This window comes from Pleurodeles waltl, chromosome 4_2 (assembly GCF_031143425.1).
Source record: "Pleurodeles waltl isolate 20211129_DDA chromosome 4_2, aPleWal1.hap1.20221129, whole genome shotgun sequence".
In the NCBI taxonomy this organism is placed as follows: domain Eukaryota; kingdom Metazoa; phylum Chordata; class Amphibia; order Caudata; family Salamandridae; genus Pleurodeles; species Pleurodeles waltl.
In genome coordinates, this window is record NC_090443.1 from 1034847101 (window position 1) to 1034865687 (window position 18587).

Consider the following 18587-nt stretch of genomic DNA (forward strand, 5'->3'; position numbering starts at 1 on the left):
GTTCGCCCTAGCAGGATAAAATGTTATCTGATTCACCAGCAACCATATTTTCCAGTCTTGAGCTTTTGTTTAATAATGTGATGCATTCGAGGAGCTGTAGTCTCGACCTGAAAATAGTGACTGGACGTGCGGGGACCACTGTTTTGCTGCTGGTGCCTGGAGGAAGGGGCGGGCTTTGAGGCGCTTTAAATATTTTATTGCGCTCCTGTCTCGCGGGACGCGCGGGGACCGCTGTTTTGGTGCTGGTGCCTGGAGCCTGGAGGAAGGGGTGGGCTTTGAGCTCCTTTAAATATTTTATCGCACTCCCGCCTCGCGGGGACCGCTGTTTTGGTGCTGGAGCCTGGAGGAAGGGGCGGGCTTTGAGCCCCTTTAAATATTTTATTGCGCTCCCGCTCTGGGGGGCGCGCGCGGCGCCCGGGCAAAGCCCGGGCCAAGGGCGGGCCCGTCCTTCGCCCGTCATCGTCAGGAAGAGGCTGGGCTGGGCCCCCCTAACATTCACTTTGTTTCATCTGGAGGTAATTTTTCCTGGAAGTCGCTAAAAGGTACTTGTACTTTGTTGGGGGGGGGCTTTTTGGCTTACTGGCTCCCTGGCCTAGGATCTTTTGTCCCCTTGTGGGGGTGGAACTTTACTATTGCGCTGTGTTGTTTTTGTTGCGCAAAACACACGTTGAGGTTTGAAGGTACTGTTGTTGTCCTTTCTCTTCTAGGAGGCGTGTGTGACTATTATTCAGAATGGAGAAAAGAAAGAACAGTCTCCAAAAGGGGGAAGGCGGGTGTAAGGAAATGCCTCCTTGGCATGGTTGCCCCCTGACTTTTTGCCTTTGCTGATGCTATGTTTACAATTGAAAGTGTGCTGAGGCCTGCTAACCAGGCCCCAGCACCAGTGTTCTTTCCCTAAACCTGTACTTTTGATTCCCCAATTGGCACACCCTGGCATCCAGATAAGTCCCTTGTAACTGGTACCTCTGGTACCAAGGGCCCTGATGCCAGGGAAGGTCTCTAAGGGCTGCAGCATGTATTATGCCACCCTAGAGACCCCTCACCCAGCACAGACACACTGCTTACCAGCTTGTGTGTGCTAGTGAGAACAAAATGAGTAAGTCGACATGGCACTCCCCTCAGGGTGCCATGCCAGCCTCTCACTGCCTATGCAGTATAGGTAAGACACCCCTCTAGCAGGCCTTACAGCCCTAAGGCAGGGTGCACTATACCATAGGTGAGGGTACCAGTGCATGAGCACTGTGCCCCTACAGTGTCTAAGCAAAACCTTAGACATTGTAAGTGCAGGGTAGCCATAAGAGTATATGGTCTGGGAGTCTGTTTTACACAAACTCCACAGCACCAGAATGGCTACACTGAAAACTGGGAAGTTTGGTATCAAACTTCTCAGCACAGTAAATGCACACTGATGCCAGTGTACATTTTATTGTAAAATACACCACAGAGGGCACCTTGGAGGTGCCCCCTGAAACTTAACCGACTATCTGTGTAGGCTGACTGGTTCCAGCAGCCTGCCACACTAGAGACATGTTGCTGGCCCCATGGGGAGAGTGCCTTTGTCACTCTGAGGCCAGTAACAAAGCCTGCACTGGGTGGAGATGCTAACACCTCCCCCAGGCAGGAGCTGTAACACCTGGCGGTGAGCCTCAAAGGCTCACCCCTTTGTCACAGCACCGCAGGACACTCCAGCTAGTGGAGTTGCCCGCCCCCTCCGGCCCCGGCCCCCACTTTTGGCGGCAAGGCCGGAGAAAATAATGAGAATAACAAGGAGGAGTCATTGGCCAGTCAGGACAGCCCCTAAGGTGTCCTGAGCTGAGGTGACTCTAACTTTTAGAAATCCTCCATCTTGCAGATGGAGGATTCCCCCAATAGGATTAGGGATGTGACCCTCTCCCCTTGGGAGGAGGCACAAAGAGGGTGTACTCACCCTCAGGGCTAGTAGCCATTGGCTACTAACCCCCCAGACCTAAACACGCCCTTAAATTTAGTATTAAAGGGCTCTCCCTGAACCTAGAAACTAGATTCCTGCAACTACAAGAAGAAGGACTGCCCAGCTGAAAACCCCTGCAGCGGAAGACCAGAAGACGACAACTGCCTTGGCTCCAGAAACTCACCGGCCTGTCTCCTGCCTTCCAAAGATCCTGCTCCAGCGACGCCTTCCAAAGGGACCAGCGACCTCGACCTCCTCTGAGGACTGCCCCTGCTTCGAAAAGACAAGAAACTCCCGAGGACAGCGGACCTGCTCCAAGAAAAGCTGCAACTTTGTTTCCAGTAGCTTTAAAGAACCCTGCAAGCTCCCCGCAAGAAGCGTGAGACTTGCAACACTGCACCCGGCGACCCCGACTCGGCTGGTGGCGATCCAACACCTCAGGAGGGACCCCCGGACTACTCTGATACTGTGAGTACCAAAACCTGTCCCCCCTGAGCCCCCACAGCGCCGCCTGCAGAGGGAATCCCGAGGCTTCCCCTGACCGCGACTCTTTGAACCTAAAGTCCCGACGCCTGGGAGAGACCCTGCACCCGCAGCCCCCAGGACCTGAAGGACCGGACTTTCACTGGAGAAGTGACCCCCAGGAGTCCCTCTCCCTTGCCCAAGTGGAGGTTTCCCCGAGGAATCCCCCCTTGCCTGCCTGCAGCGCTGAAGAGATCCCGAGATCTCTCATAGACTAACATTGCGAACCCGACACCTGTTTCTACACTGCACCCGGCCGCCCCCGCGCTGCTGAGGGTGAAATTTCTGTGTGGACTTGTGTCCCCCCCGGTGCCCTACAAAACCCCCCTGGTCTGCCCTCCGAAGACGCGGGTACTTACCTGCAAGCAGACCGGAACCGGGGCACCCCCTTCTATCCATTCTAGCCTATGTGTTTTGGGCACCACTTTGAACTCTGCACCTGACCGGCCCTGAGCTGCTGGTGTGGTGACTTTGGGGTTGCTCTGAACCCCCAACGGTGGGCTACCTTGGACCAAGAACTAAGCCCTGTAAGTGTCTTACTTACCTGGTTAACCTAACAAATACTTACCTCCCCTAGGAACTGTGAAAATTGCACTGTGTCCACTTTTAAAACAGCTATTTGTCAATAACTTGAAAAGTATACATGCAATTTTGATGATTTGAAGTTCCTAAAGTACTTACCTGCAATACCTTTCGAATGAGATATTACATGTAGAATTTGAACCTGTGGTTCTTAAAATAAACTAAGAAAAGATATTTTTCTATATAAAAACCTATTGGCTGGATTTGTCTCTGAGTGTGTGTACCTCATTTATTGTCTATGTGTATGTACAACAAATGCTTAACACTACTCCTTGGATAAGCCTACTGCTCGACCACACTACCACAAAATAGAGCATTAGTATTATCTCTTTTTACCACTATTTTACCTCTAAGGGGAACCCTTGGACTCTGTGCATGCTATTCCTTACTTTGAAATAGCACATACAGAGCCAACTTCCTACATTGGTGGATCAGCGGTGGGGTACAAGACTTTGCATTTGCTGGACTACTCAGCCAATACCTGATCACACGACAAATTCCAAAATTGTCATTAGAAATTGATTTTTGCAATTTGAAAAGTTTTCTAAATTCTTAAAAGACCTGCTAGGGCCTTGTGTTAGATCCTGTTTAGCATTTCTTTTAGAGTTTAAAAGTTTGTAAAAGTTTGAATTAGATTCTAGAACCAGTTGTAGATTCTTAAAAAGTATTCCAACTTTTAGAAGCAAAATGTCTAGCACAGATGTGACTGTGGTGGAACTCGACACCACACCTTACCTCCATCTTAAGATGAGGGAGCTAAGGTCACTCTGTAAAATAAAGAAAATAACAATGGGCCCCAAACCTACCAAAATACAGCTCCAGGAGCTTTTGGCAGAGTTTGAAAAGGCCAACCCCTCTGAGGGTGGCAACTCAGAGGAAGAGGATAGTGACTTGGAGGACAATTCCCCCCTACCAGTCCTATCTAGGGAGAACAGGGTCCCTCAAACCCTGACTCCTAAAATAATAGTCAGAGATGCTGGTTCCCTCACAGGAGAGACCAACACCTCTGAAATCACTGAGGATAGCCCCAGTGAAGAGGACATCCAGTTAGCCAGGATGGCCAAAAGATTGGCTTTGGAAAGACAGATCCTAGCCATAGAGAGGGAAAGACAAGAGATGGGCCTAGGACCCATCAATGGTGGCAGCAACATAAATAGGGTCAGAGATTCTCCTGACATGTTGAAAATCCCTAAAGGGATTGTAACTAAATATGAAGATGGTGATGACATCACCAAATGGTTCACAGCTTTTGAGAGGGCTTGTGTAACCAGAAAAGTGAACAGATCTCACTGGGGTGCTCTCCTTTGGGAAATGTTCACAGGAAAGTGTAGGGATAGACTCCTCACACTCTCTGGACAAGATGCAGAATCTTATGACCTCATGAAGGGTACCCTGATTGAGGGCTTTGGATTCTCCACTGAGGAGTATAGGATTAGGTTCAGGGGGGCTCAAAAATCCTCGAGCCAGACCTGGGTTGACTTTGTTGACTACTCAGTGAAAACACTAGATGGTTGGATTCAAGGCAGTGGTGTAAGTAATTATGATGGGCTGTACAATTTATTTGTGAAAGAACACCTGTTAAGTAATTGTTTCAATGATAAACTGCATCAGCATCTGGTAGACCTAGGACCAATTTCTCCCCAAGAATTGGGAAAGAAGGCGGACCATTGGGTCAAGACAAGGGTGTCCAAGACTTCAACAGGGGGTGACCAAAAGAAAGGGGTCACAAAGACTCCCCAGGGGAAGGGTGATGAGACAACCAAAACTAAAAATAGTAAAGAGTCTTCTACAGGCCCCCAAAAACCTGCACAGGAGGGTGGGCCCAGAGCCTCTTCACAAAACAATGGGTACAAGGGTAAAAACTTTGATCCCAAAAAGGCCTGGTGTCATAGCTGTAAACAGCATGGACACCAAACTGGAGACAAGGCCTGTCCCAAGAAAGGTTCCACTCCAAACTCCCATCCAGGTAACACTGGTATGGCTAGTCTCCAAGTGGGATCAACAGTGTGCCCAGAGCAAATCAGGGTCCACACTGAAGCTACTCTAGTTTCTGAGGGTGGGGTGGATTTAGCCACACTAGCTGTCTGGCCGCCTAACATGCAAAAATACAGACAGCAACTCTTAATTAATGGGACTAGAATAGAGGGCCTGAGGGATACAGGTGCCAGTGTCACCATGGTGACAGAGAAACTGGTTTCCCCTGGCCAATACCTGACTGGAAAAACCTACACAGTCACCAACGCTGACAATCAGAGAAAAGTACATCCCATGGCAATGGTTACTTTAGAATGGGGAGGGGTCAATGGCCTGAAACAGGTGGTGGTCTCCTCAAATATCCCAGTGGACTGTCTGCTTGGAAATGACCTGGAGTCCTCAGCATGGGCTGAGGTAGAACTAAAAACCCATGCAGCAATGCTGGGTATCCCTGAACTGGTGTGTGTGAAAACAAGAGCACAGTGCAAGGCACAGGGTGAACAAGTAGAGCTGGAGTCTGGAAGAATGGCCCAGCCTACCAAGAGAACAGGAAAGTCAGCTGGGAAACCAACTGCAACACAGCAAAAGAAAGGGAACCTCTCTTCTCAGGAAGAAGTTCTGCCCTCTGAGGGAACTGAGCCTTTGGAGCTTGAACCTTATCAGGTTGAGCTCTTAGGCCCAGGGGGACCCTCAAGGGAAGAGCTGTGTAAGGGACAAGAAACCTGTCCCTCTCTTGAAGGCCTTAGGCAGCAAGCTGCTGAAGAGTCCAAAGGCAAGAAAAATGGAACGCATAGGGTCTATTGGGAAGATGGACTCCTGTACACTGAGGCCAGAGACCCCAAACCTGGTGCCACTAGGAGAGTGGTAGTGCCTCAGCTGTTCAGGAAGTTCATCCTAACATTGGCCCATGACATTCCCCTTGCTGGACATTTGGGACAAACCAAGACGTGGGAGAGGTTAGTCAACCACTTCTACTGGCCCAATATGTCCAACATGGTTAAGGAGTTTTGCCTCTCCTGCCCCACCTGTCAAGCCAGTGGTAAGACAGGTGGGCATCCAAAGGCCCCCCTCATTCCACTTCCTGTGGTGGGGGTGCCCTTTGAAAGAGTGGGTGTGGACATAGTTGGTCCACTAGAACCTCCCACAGCCTCAGGAAATATGTATATCCTGGTAGTAGTGGATCATGCTACCAGGTATCCTGAAGCTATTCCCCTTAGGTCGACTACTGCCCCTGCAGTAGCCAAGGCCCTCATCGGTATCTTTACCAGAGTGGGTTTCCCTAAGGAGGTGGTGTCTGACAGAGGTACCAACTTCATGTCAGCATACCTAAAGCACATGTGGAATGAGTGTGGGGTGACTTATAAATTCACTACACCATACCATCCACAAACTAATGGCTTAGTTGAGAGATTCAACAAGACATTAAAGGGCATGATCATGGGGCTCCCAGAAAAACTCAAAAGGAGATGGGATGTCCTCTTGCCATGTCTGCTTTTCGCTTACAGAGAGGTGCCACAGAAGGGAGTAGGATTCTCACCCTTTGAACTTCTGTTTGGTCATCCTGTAAGGGGACCACTTGCTCTTGTTAAAGAAGGCTGGGAGAGACCTCTCCATGAGCCTAAACAAGACATAGTGGACTATGTACTTGGCCTTCGCTCTAGAATGGCAGAGTACATGGAAAAGGCAACCAAAAACCTTGAGGCCAGCCAACAGCTCCAGAAGTTTTGGTATGACCAAAAGGCTGCACTGGTTGAGTTCCAACCAGGGCAGAAAGTCTGGGTTCTGGAGCCTGTGGCTCCCAGGGCACTCCAGGACAAATGGAGTGGCCCTTACCCAGTACTAGAAAGGAAGAGTCAGGTCACCTACCTGGTGGACCTGGGCACAAGCAGGAGCCCCAAGAGGGTGATCCATGTGAACCGCCTTAAGCTCTTCCATGACAGGGCTGATGTGAATCTGTTGATGGTAACAGATGAGGATCAGGAGGCAGAGAGTGAACCTCTCCCTGATCTTCTGTCATCAGACCCAAAAGATGGCACAGTAGATGGAGTGATCTACTCAGACACCCTCTCTGGCCAACAGCAAGCTGATTGTAGGAGAGTCCTACAACAGTTTCCTGAACTCTTCTCCTTAACCCCTGGTCAGACACACCTGTGTACCCATGATGTGGACACAGGAGACAGCATGCCTGTCAAAAACAAAATCTTTAGACAGTCTGACCATGTTAAGGAAAGCATCAAGGTGGAAGTCCACAAGATGCTGGAATTGGGAGTGATTGAGCGCTCTGACAGCCCCTGGGCTAGCCCAGTGGTCTTAGTCCCCAAACCTCACACCAAAGATGGAAAGAAAGAGATGAGGTTTTGTGTGGACTACAGAGGGCTCAATTCTGTCACCAAGACAGATGCTCATCCAATTCCAAGAGCTGATGAGCTCATAGACAAATTAGGTGCTGCCAAATTCTTAAGTACCTTTGACTTGACAGCAGGGTACTGGCAAATAAAAATGGCACCTGGAGCAAAAGAGAAAACAGCATTCTCCACACCTGATGGGCATTATCAGTTTACTGTTATGCCCTTTGGTTTAAAGAATGCCCCTGCCACCTTCCAAAGGTTGGTGAATCAAGTCCTTGCTGGCTTGGAGTCCTTTAGCACAGCTTATCTTGATGATATTGCTGTCTTTAGCTCCACCTGGCAGGATCACCTGGTCCACCTGAGGAAGGTTTTGAAGGCTCTGCAATCTGCAGGCCTCTCTATCAAGGCATCCAAATGCCAGATAGGGCAGGGAACTGTGGTTTACTTGGGCCACCTTGTAGGTGGAGGCCAAGTTCAGCCACTCCAACCCAAGATCCAGACTATTCTGGACTGGGTAGCTCCAAAAACCCAGACTCAAGTCAGGGCATTCCTTGGCTTGACTGGGTATTACAGGAGGTTTGTGAAGGGATATGGATCCATTGTGACAGCCCTCACTGAACTCACCTCCAAGAAAATGCCCAAGAAAGTGAACTGGACTGTGGAATGCCAACAGGCCTTTGACACCCTGAAACAAGCAATGTGCTCAGCACCAGTTCTAAAAGCTCCAGATTATTCTAAGCAGTTCATTGTGCAGACTGATGCCTCTGAACATGGGATAGGGGCAGTTTTGTCCCAAACAAATGATGATGGCCTTGACCAGCCTGTTGCTTTCATTAGCAGGAGGTTACTCCCCAGGGAGCAGCGTTGGAGTGCCATTGAGAGGGAGGCCTTTGCTGTGGTTTGGTCCCTGAAGAAGCTGAGACCATACCTCTTTGGGACTCACTTCCTAGTTCAAACTGACCACAGACCTCTCAAATGGCTGATGCAAATGAAAGGTGAAAATCCTAAACTGTTGAGGTGGTCCATCTCCCTACAGGGAATGGACTTTATAGTGGAACACAGACCTGGGACTGCCCATGCCAATGCAGATGGCCTTTCCAGGTTCTTCCACTTAGAAAATGAAGACTCTCTTGGGAAAGGTTAGTCTCATCCTCTTTCGTTTGGGGGGGGGTTGTGTAAGGAAATGCCTCCTTGGCATGGTTGCCCCCTGACTTTTTGCCTTTGCTGATGCTATGTTTACAATTGAAAGTGTGCTGAGGCCTGCTAACCAGGCCCCAGCACCAGTGTTCTTTCCCTAACCTGTACTTTTGTATCCACAATTGGCAGACCCTGGCATCCAGATAAGTCCCTTGTAACTGGTACTTCTAGTACCAAGGGCCCTGATGCCAGAGAAGGTCTCTAAGGGCTGCAGCATGTCTTATGCCACCCTGGAGACCTCTCACTCAGCACAGACACACTGCTTGCCAGCTTGTGTGTGCTAGTGAGGACAAAACGAGTAAGTCGACATGGCACTCCCCTCAGGGTGCCATGCCAGCCTCTCACTGCCTATGCAGTATAGGTAAGACACCCCTCTAGCAGGCCTTACAGCCCTAAGGCAGGGTGCACTATACCATAGGTGAGGGTACCAGTGCATGAGCATGGTACCCCTACAGTGTCTAAACAAAACCTTAGACATTGTAAGTGCAGGGTAGCCATAAGAGTATATGGTCTGGGAGTCTGTCAAACACGAACTCCACAGCACCATAATGGCTACACTGAAAACTGGGAAGTTTGGTATCAAACTTCTCAGCACAGTAAATGCACACTGATGCCAGTGTACATTTTATTGTAAAATACACCACAGAGGGCACCTTGGAGGTGCCCCCTGAAACTTAACCGACTATCTGTGTAGGCTGACTGGTTCCAGCAGCCTGCCACACTAGAGACATGTTGCTGGCCCCATGGGGAGAGTGCCTTTGTCACTCTGAGGCCAGTAACAAAGCCTGCACTGGGTGGAGATGCTAACACCTCCCCCAGGCAGGAGCTGTAACACCTGGCGGTGAGCCTCAAAGGCTCACCCCTTTGTCACAGCACCGCAGGACACTCCAGCTAGTGGAGTTGCCCGCCCCCTCCGGCCCCGGCCCCCACTTTTGGCGGCAAGGCCGGAGAAAATAATGAGAATAATAAGGAGGAGTCATTGGCCAGTCAGGACAGCCCCTAAGGTGTCCTGAGCTGAGGTGACTCTAACTTTTAGAAATCCTCCATCTTGCAGATGGAGGATTCCCCCAATAGGATTAGGGATGTGACCCTCTCCCCTTGGGAGGAGGCACAAAGAGGGTGTACTCACCCTCAGGGCTAGTAGCCATTGGCTACTAACCCCCCAGACCTAAACACGCCCTTAAATTTAGTATTAAAGGGCTCTCCCTGAACCTAGAAACTAGATTCCTGCAACTACAAGAAGAAGGACTGCCCAGCTGAAAACCCCTGCAGCGGAAGACCAGAAGACGACAACTGCCTTGGCTCCAGAAACTCACCGGCCTGTCTCCTGCCTTCCAAAGATCCTGCTCCAGCGACGCCTTCCAAAGGGACCAGCGACCTCGACCTCCTTTGAGGACTGCCCCTGCTTCGAAAAGACAAGAAACTCCCGAGGACAGCGGACCTGCTCCAAGAAAAGCTGCAACTTTGTTTCCAGTAGCTTTAAAGAACCCTGCAAGCTCCCCGCAAGAAGCGTGAGACTTGCAACACTGCACCCGGCGACCCCGACTCGGCTGGTGGCGATCCAACACCTCAGGAGGGACCCCCGGACTACTCTGATACTGTGAGTACCAAAACCTGTCCCCCCTGAGCCCCCACAGCGCCGCCTGCAGAGGGAATCCCGAGGCTTCCCCTGACCGCGACTCTTTGAACCTAAAGTCCCGACGCCTGGGAGAGACCCTGCACCCGCAGCCCCCAGGACCTGAAGGACCGGACTTTCACTGGAGAAGTGACCCCCAGGAGTCCCTCTCCCTTGCCCAAGTGGAGGTTTCCCCGAGGAATCCCCCCCTTGCCTGCCTGCAGCGCTGAAGAGATCCCGAGATCTCTCATAGACTAACATTGCGAACCCGACACCTGTTTCTACACTGCACCCGGCCGCCCCCGCGCTGCTGAGGGTGAAATTTCTGTGTGGACTTGTGTCCCCCCCGGTGCCCTACAAAACCCCCCTGGTCTGCCCTCCGAAGACGCGGGTACTTACCTGCAAGCAGACCGGAACCGGGGCACCCCCTTCTATCCATTCTAGCCTATGTGTTTTGGGCACCACTTTGAACTCTGCACCTGACCGGCCCTGAGCTGCTGGTGTGGTGACTTTGGGGTTGCTCTGAACCCCCAACGGTGGGCTACCTTGGACCAAGAACTAAGCCCTGTAAGTGTCTTACTTACCTGGTTAACCTAACAAATACTTACCTCCCCTAGGAACTGTGAAAATTGCACTAAGTGTCCACTTTTAAAACAGCTATTTGTCAATAACTTGAAAAGTATACATGCAATTTTGATGATTTGAAGTTCCTAAAGTACTTACCTGCAATACCTTTCGAATGAGATATTACATGTAGAATTTGAACCTGTGGTTCTTAAAATAAACTAAGAAAAGATATTTTTCTATATAAAAACCTATTGGCTGGATTTGTCTCTGAGTGTGTGTACCTCATTTATTGTCTATGTGTATGTACAACAAATGCTTAACACTACTCCTTGGATAAGCCTACTGCTCGACCACACTACCACAAAATAGAGCATTAGTATTATCTCTTTTTACCACTATTTTACCTCTAAGGGGAACCCTTGGACTCTGTGCATGCTATTCCTTACTTTGAAATAGCACATACAGAGCCAACTTCCTACAGCGGGCCTGGTTCTTTAGACCAATATTCTATTACTAGCTATTTATCCTCCGTAATTGGGGCTATTGAATCTGAATTGGAGCAAGTTGAAGAAAGGATCTGGGCTGTTCAAAAATCTGTACAGCAGCCCCCACTGGAACCTATTGTTTAAATAATCACTAATTCAATGGAGGGGTCACCTTCACTGGCTTTGTTTATTAATATTACACAATTTGTTCACTATGATATGCCCCCACAAGACTTACCCAAACCCCCTGTTCAAAGTGTTAATTCATCCTTGGAATGCTCCCAGGCACTTTCCCCCCCAATGAAGAAGAGGAGAGCGGGTAAAAGGTCCAAGAATATAAAAAAGTTTTCAGGCCTGTAAATGGGTTCGTTATCTGACGTATGCAAGATATTGGAAGAATACGACAGGCACTGCTATTTGAGGGAATAATACTGTTTTATTGATATCTTGGCCAGTCCTCTCTTGTTCCTCTTCACAAGATCAGCCCTAATTTCTATTTCCTCAAAGCCCCTTTTCTTTTCTCTTTCCAGGCTCTGGTGGTGTCTTGGCTCCGTCTTGAGGCGGTCTGGTTTCCCGTCCTCCGGTCGCCCGTATTCCCCAAAAGAAAGGAAAATAAAAATAATCAGGTAAGTGAAAATGAAGTAGGGCTAAGGTAAGGGGTCAGATAGGGGTTAGTAGGGGTGGTGAAACAGGTAGGGCGGCGGTGCTGGTTGTGGTGGGTTTCTCTATTTATTTATTGTGCCTTCTTTCCCCTGTGTCCCGGTCAACCCCTTCTCTTCTTTCTAGGGTTTCTCCGGAGGTGTCCCAGTCCGTGGGTTAAGTAAACGGGTTTCCCCTCTCTCTGCAGGTCTATGCCCTTCCTTTAAAGAAACCTCCCCGTCCTCCCTTTTCTCCCCCCCCTCCCTCTTTTCCCTGTGAGCCAACCTGACAGAGTCTGCCAGGCAGGGTGTAGTCGTACCTGGGAGGGCCACGTCCCTCCAGGGGCGCGGCCGGCAAGTAGGTGGTCCCCCGATTTCTCTTCGGTCGGGTTGGGGGTCGCCCACTGGTTCTTCCTGTCCTCGAGGCGTCCCGCCTTCCGGGTCTCTCCCTCCGTCTCGATCACTTTGCTGGCGGTGTCTTCCTCTCCCTTTAGCTCCTGGGTGAAGGTGGGTTCTCTTTTCGTGCTCTGCTCTCCTGCCACGGTGTTTTCTCGCTCTTCCTCCGGCTCCTGGATGGTGGTGGTTTCCTCTCCTCGGCTTCTCCGCGTTCTCGGCTCCTCCTTTTCCTCCGACCTCTCTCCTCGTCCGTCTTCTCTTTTCCTCTTTATGACGCCCTCCGCGTCATACGTCATTCTAGGGGAATCCTCCTCCGTGCCCCGGGGGTATCGGGTTTCTTCCCCGACGGGAGCTTCGGACCCGGGATCGGCACCTCGCCCGTTACACATCCCCTCCCTTGGATGGGGCTGTTCGAGCCCCCCAGGTCCCGGAAATCGAGACAGATAGTCCGCTTGCCCCATAAGGTCCCCAGGGAGATGACAAACCTGGAAGGAGAAAGGTTGAAGCTCCATAAACCACCTTAAAATGCGAACGTTGGTATCTTTATACCTCGAGAGCCAGGTAAGAGGTGCGTGGTCGGTGTATAAAAGGAAGGACCTCCCTAGGAGATAATACTGAAGACTTTCCACAGCCCATTTAATGGCCAGGCACTCACGCTCTATTATGGGATAGTTCTGTTCCCGTGGAAATAGCTTGCGACTAATGAAGACCACTGGATGGCTTATCTCATTTTCATCTTTTTGAAAAAGTACTGCACCCAGGCCTACGTCCGATGCGTCCGTTTGGAGGTGGAAGGGACGGCTGAACTCAGGACATTTTAATACCGGTTGCGTGGTTAGACATCGTTGTAAGGTACGATAGCTATGGGACTGTAGAATAGTTAAACTTGTGATGTTCTTAGGTTGACCTTTCCTCAACAGGTCAGTGAGAGGGGCGGCCACTGTAGAGTAGTGGGGTATGAATCTACGATAATATCCCACTAGGCCGAGGAAGGAACGGATCTCCTTTTTTGTACTGGGTGCTCTTATGCGTAAAATGGCTTCAATTTTACTCATTTGTGGTCTGATATTCCCGTTTCCAATATGATACCCCAGATAGGGAATTTCATTGAAGGCCAGTCGGCTCTTGGAAGGATTGGCGGTCAATCCGGCCGCTGCCAGTGCTTTAATGATCAGTTCTAAATGGGATAAATGGTCTTCCCAGGTTTCGCTATGAATAACGATGTCATCCAGATAGGCGGCTGCGTATCTGGTATGTGGTCGCAATATAGTATCGATCAGTCTCTGAAAAGTGGCGGGGGCCCCATGTAGTCCAAAGGGAAGTACGTTAAAGTGATATAAACCGGAAGAGGTGGAGAACGCCGTTTTTTCTTTATCTGCTTTAGCTAAAGGAATCTGCCAGTACCCCTTGGTTAGGTCCAGGGTTGACATGTATTTAGGTTTACCCAGCCGTTCTAGAAGTTCGTCTACCCTGGGAAGAGGATACGTGTCAAATTGGGACATGGCATTGACTTGTCTAAAGTCGATACAGAACCGTATAGATCCGTCCGGTTTTGGCACTAATACAACCGGGGAGCACCAGGGACTTTGGGACGGCTCTATAATACCCATGTCTAACATCCTTTTTACCTCCTCTTCAACTATGACCTTCCTTGCTTCAGGAATGCGATAGGGGCGTAACCGGATTATTTTTTCCGGTTGGGTTATGATCTGGTGGTGGATTAGATCTGTTTTACCTGGCATCGGGGAAAACATGTGGGGCTGCTTATTAAGGAGTTGGTTTAGTTGTTGGTTCTGTTGCACTGTTAACTCTGCATTTCGGAGGGGCACCTCGCCCCTTGGGGTGGGGTCCGTGGGGCACCACCCTATTTCTAGCTCTTTTACTGTATTAATTAAACAGTTCATATTTTGATCCACCTGTGATTCCTCCCATCTTTTTAGTAAGTTAACATGAAAGATCTGAAATCAATTGGGATTAGTTGTTAGTTGTAGCTTATAGGTAACGGGAGTTACTGCTGCTATTACTTTATAGGGTCCTTGCCATTTTGCCAAGAGTTTATTGTCTGAACTGGGTAAAAGCACTAATACTCGGTCTCCCTCTACAAAAGATCGCACTTGCGTGTTCCTATCATAGTATCGTTTCTGTTTCTCCTGGGCTTTTTCCATATGCCCTCTCACATCTTCCCATATTGTTTGTAGTCGAGACTTTAACTCGCTAGTGTACTCTAGGAGAGGCTTTTCCCCGTTTTCGTCTTCCTCCCATAGTTCAGCTGCCATGTCCAATAGGGTTCTAGGCTGTCGCCCAAACAACAGTTCGAATGGACTATGCCCTGTAGAGGCTTGTTCATGGGTTCTGACCGCATATAATACTAGAGGAAGTTTCTTGTCCCAATCTTTACCTGACTCGGAAATCGTCTTTCTCAGGAGGGTCTTCAGGGTGCGATTATACCTCTCTACTAATCCGTCTGTCTGGGGATGATAAACCGCTGTCCTTAGCTGTCGTATCCCTAATATTTGACAGATCTGAGCCATTAGGTTGGACATAAACTGGGTCCCTTGGTCCGTCAATATTTCTCGGGGAAAGCCTATTCGTGAGAAGAAACTTATCATGGCGTTGGCGACACTTTTGGTGCTAATACTGTTCAGGGGGATAGCTTCCGGATATCTAGAGGCGTAGTCGACCAATACTAGGATATATCGGTATCCCTTGGAAGACGGTAGAAGTGGCCCGACTAAATCCATTCCTATTCTAGAGAAAGGTACGTCAATAATGGGCAGAGGATGTAGGGGGGCTTTTTTCTGGGGTCCGGGATCGATTAACTGACATCTAGGGCATTGTTGACAGAACTTTCTGATATGAGAAAAAACCCCAGGCCAATAGAACTTCCTTAATAGGTACTCCTCGGTTTTCTCTCTCCCATAATGACCACCCCCCGGCTGACTGTGGGCTAGGTGCAACACCTGCTGCCTATAGGGTTCGGGAACCAATAATTGTTTCTTTTCCCCTCTCTCGTTACTGGTGATCCGATATAGCAGATTTCTATTTATTATAAAGGAGGGACCCTTATCCTCTATGGTTCGAGGTTTGGCGCTTTTCCAGGCATGGATCAGACTGGGATCGTCTCTTTGACTACATCGGAAGGGTGGAAGACCAACGAGGGCGAGTACCTGTGCATTAAGACTATCGTGGTTCATATCTCCTCTTTCATAGGACTTCCTGGCTTCTCGTTTCTCTCTTTTAGTGGGTTTATAGCGGATCACCAGGGTAGGTATGGTTAATTCAGAAAAAGGGGTGCTTCCCAACCAGGTATCCAGGTCATTCTTACTCTGTGTGCTGTCTAAGAGGATCGGAAAGTCTTTAAAGTCTGTTCCTATAATGGCTTCTTCCACCAAACCTTCAACTACCCCCAGCCGTATGGGGGTCTCTTTTCCTTCCCAAAAAAGGGTAGTCCATATTAGGGCGTATTACCCTTGTTTCCCCATGAATGCAGCATATGGATACCGTGAAATCCGGATCAAGGTTATGCTCAGTAATTAGGTCCGCTCTAATTACGGACTGGCTACATCCGGAGTCGATAAGCGCCAACGTATCCCTTCCATTAATGGACACTATCTTTTTGTATTGAGTTTCTTTCCCCCCGGTGTAGAATACCCAGCCTCTCGTAACCCCTATTTCCATGGGTTCGGGTTTCCCGGCCTTCAAAGGACAAAAGCGGGCAATGTGTCCCCATTCCCCACAACTAAAACATTGGGGCTGCTGCCCATATGGCTTTTCCATCCCTCGTAATCTTCCCGGTTCCTCTATTAGCCTTTTCCCTGTGGCTGCGGATTGTCCCGGGTTTTGCCTAACGGGTTGAGGTAACAACCGCAGGAGTGGTGTTTTGAATTCGAGGGAGCGGTGGAAAGCGCAGGCCAGCTCAATAGTAGTATTCGTGTCGGGGTTTGGGTGTTGCTTGATCCAATGGCGAGTATTGGTGGGTAGAGCATCTAAATATTGTTCTAGGAGGACGGCCTCAATAACGTCTTCCCTATTCGTCCCTATGGGTCCAAGCCATTTGAGCCCTAGGTCTTTGACCCGGAAATATAAGGCTCGAGGGTTCTCAGCGGGGCCCCACTTGGCCTTCCGGAAGCGAACCCGATAATGTTCTGTATCAAAACCGACCCTTTCTAGGATACTCTTCTTGATGTCCGGATAGGGCGTTGTTCCTCCTGGGTTAACCGCTTGATATGCTGCTTGAAGTGTCCCGGTTAACAAGGGAGCGATATATTGACCCCATCTGTCCTGCGGCCAGGTGGCTGAAAGGGCAACGCGTTCAAAGTTAGTAAAGAAGGCGTCGGGATCTTCGCCTTCCTGATATCTCTGCAAAACGGAACTCGGTACATTTGGATGTACCCTAGTTGCGGCAATGGTATCAGTCAAAGTTTTTATGGCGTTGTCATGTACCAACTGATTGTTGGCCATGATAGTGGCCTGACTTTTAAGTGCATTTTGCAGAGCCTCCCTTTCCACCTAGGCAGCCTTCTGTTGTTCCTCCCATACAATTTGCAGATGGCGTTGGCCCTCAGCCAGTTGCTGCATCATGTCGGCCATTGTGGGTGCACCCTCCATCTTCTAGAATTTCTCCTGTCGCTTGTTCCAATATCCCACTTCTGACACCACTGTAAATGGGTTCGTTATCTGACGTATGCAAGATATTGGAAGAATACGACAGGCACTGCTATTTGAGGGAATAATACTGTTTTATTGATATCTTGGCCAGTCCTCTCTTGTTCCTCTTCACAAGATCAGCCCTAATTTCTATTTCCTCAAAGCCCCTTTTCTTTTCTCTTTCCAGGCTCTGGTGGTGTCTTGGCTCCGTCTTGAGGCGGTCTGGTTTCCCGTCCTCCGGTCGCCCGTATTCCCCAAAAGAAAGGAAAATAAAAATAATCAGGTAAGTGAAAATGAAGTAGGGCTAAGGTAAGGGGTCAGATAGGGGTTAGTAGGAGTGGTGAAACAGGTAGGGCGGCGGTGCTGGTTGTGGTGGGTTTCTCTATTTATTTATTGTGCCTTCTTTCCCCTGTGTCCCGGTCAACCCCTTCTCTTCTTTCTAGGGTTTCTCCGGAGGTGTCCCAGTCCGTGGGTTAAGTAAACGGGTTTCCCCTCTCTCTGCAGGTCTATGCCCTTCCTTTAAAGAAACCTCCCCGTCCTCCCTTTTCTCCCCCCCTCCCTCTTTTCCCTGTGAGCCAACCTGACAGAGTCTGCCAGGCAGGGTGTAGTCGTACCTGGGAGGGCCACGTCCCTCCAGGGGCGCGGCCGGCAAGTAGGTGGTCCCCCGATTTCTCTTCGGTCGGGTTGGGGGTCGCCCACTGGTTCTTCCTGTCCTCGAGGCGTCCCGCCTTCCGGGTCTCTCCCTCCGTCTCGATCACTTTGCTGGCGGTGTCTTCCTCTCCCTTTAGCTCCTGGGTGAAGGTGGGTTCTCTTTTCGTGCTCTGCTCTCCTGCCACAGTGTTTTCTCGCTCTTCCTCCGGCTCCTGGATGGTGGTGGTTTCCTCTCCTCGGCTTCTCCGCGTTCTCGGCTCCTCCTTTTCCTCCGACCTCTCTCCTCGTCCGTCTTCTCTTTTCCTCTTTATGACGCCCTCCGCGTCATACGTCATTCTAGGGGAATCCTCCTCCGTGCCCCGGGGGTATCGGGTTTCTTCCCCGACGGGAGCTTCGGACCCGGGATCGGCACCTCGCCCGTTACACATCCCCTCCCTTGGATGGGGCTGTTCGAGCCCCCCAGGTCCCGGAAATCGAGACAGATAGTCCGCTTGCCCCATAAAGTCCCCAGGGAGATGACAAACCTGGAAGGAGAAAGGTTGAAGCTCCATAAACCACCTTAAAATGCGAACGTTGGTATCTTTATACCTCGAGAGCCAGGTAAGAGGTGCGTGGTCGGTGTATAAAAGGAAGGACCTCCCTAGGAGATAATACTGAAGACTTTCCACAGCCCATTTAATGGCCAGGCACTCACGCTCTATTATGGGATAGTTCTGTTCCCGTGGAAATAGCTTGCGACTAATGAAGACCACTGGATGGCTTATCTCATTTTCATCTTTTTGAAAAAGTACTGCACCCAGGCCTACGTCCGATGCGTCCGTTTGGAGCTGGAAGGGACGGCTGAACTCAGGACATTTTAATACCGGTTGCGTGGTTAGACATCGTTGTAAGGTACGATAGCTATGGGACTGTAGAATAGTTAAACTTGTGATGTTCTTAGGTTGACCTTTCCTCAACTGGTCAGTGAGAGGGGCGGCCACTGTAGAGTAGTGGGGTATGAATCTACGATAATATCCCACTAGGCCGAGGAAGGAA

At 49.8% G+C, this 18587-nt stretch overlaps 1 protein-coding gene across 1 annotated transcript in view; it reads left to right on the forward strand.

Moving 5' to 3' along the window:
- LOC138293656 (apolipoprotein L3-like) overlaps positions 1–18587 on the forward strand; it is a 165081-nt gene that overhangs the window by 36309 nt on the left and 110185 nt on the right. Inside the window, exons 2-3 of the mRNA XM_069232948.1 lie at positions 11751–11846; positions 17089–17184. The gene's annotated coding sequence lies outside the window, so the exon portion shown is untranslated. The remainder of the gene's footprint in view (positions 1–11750; positions 11847–17088; positions 17185–18587) is intronic.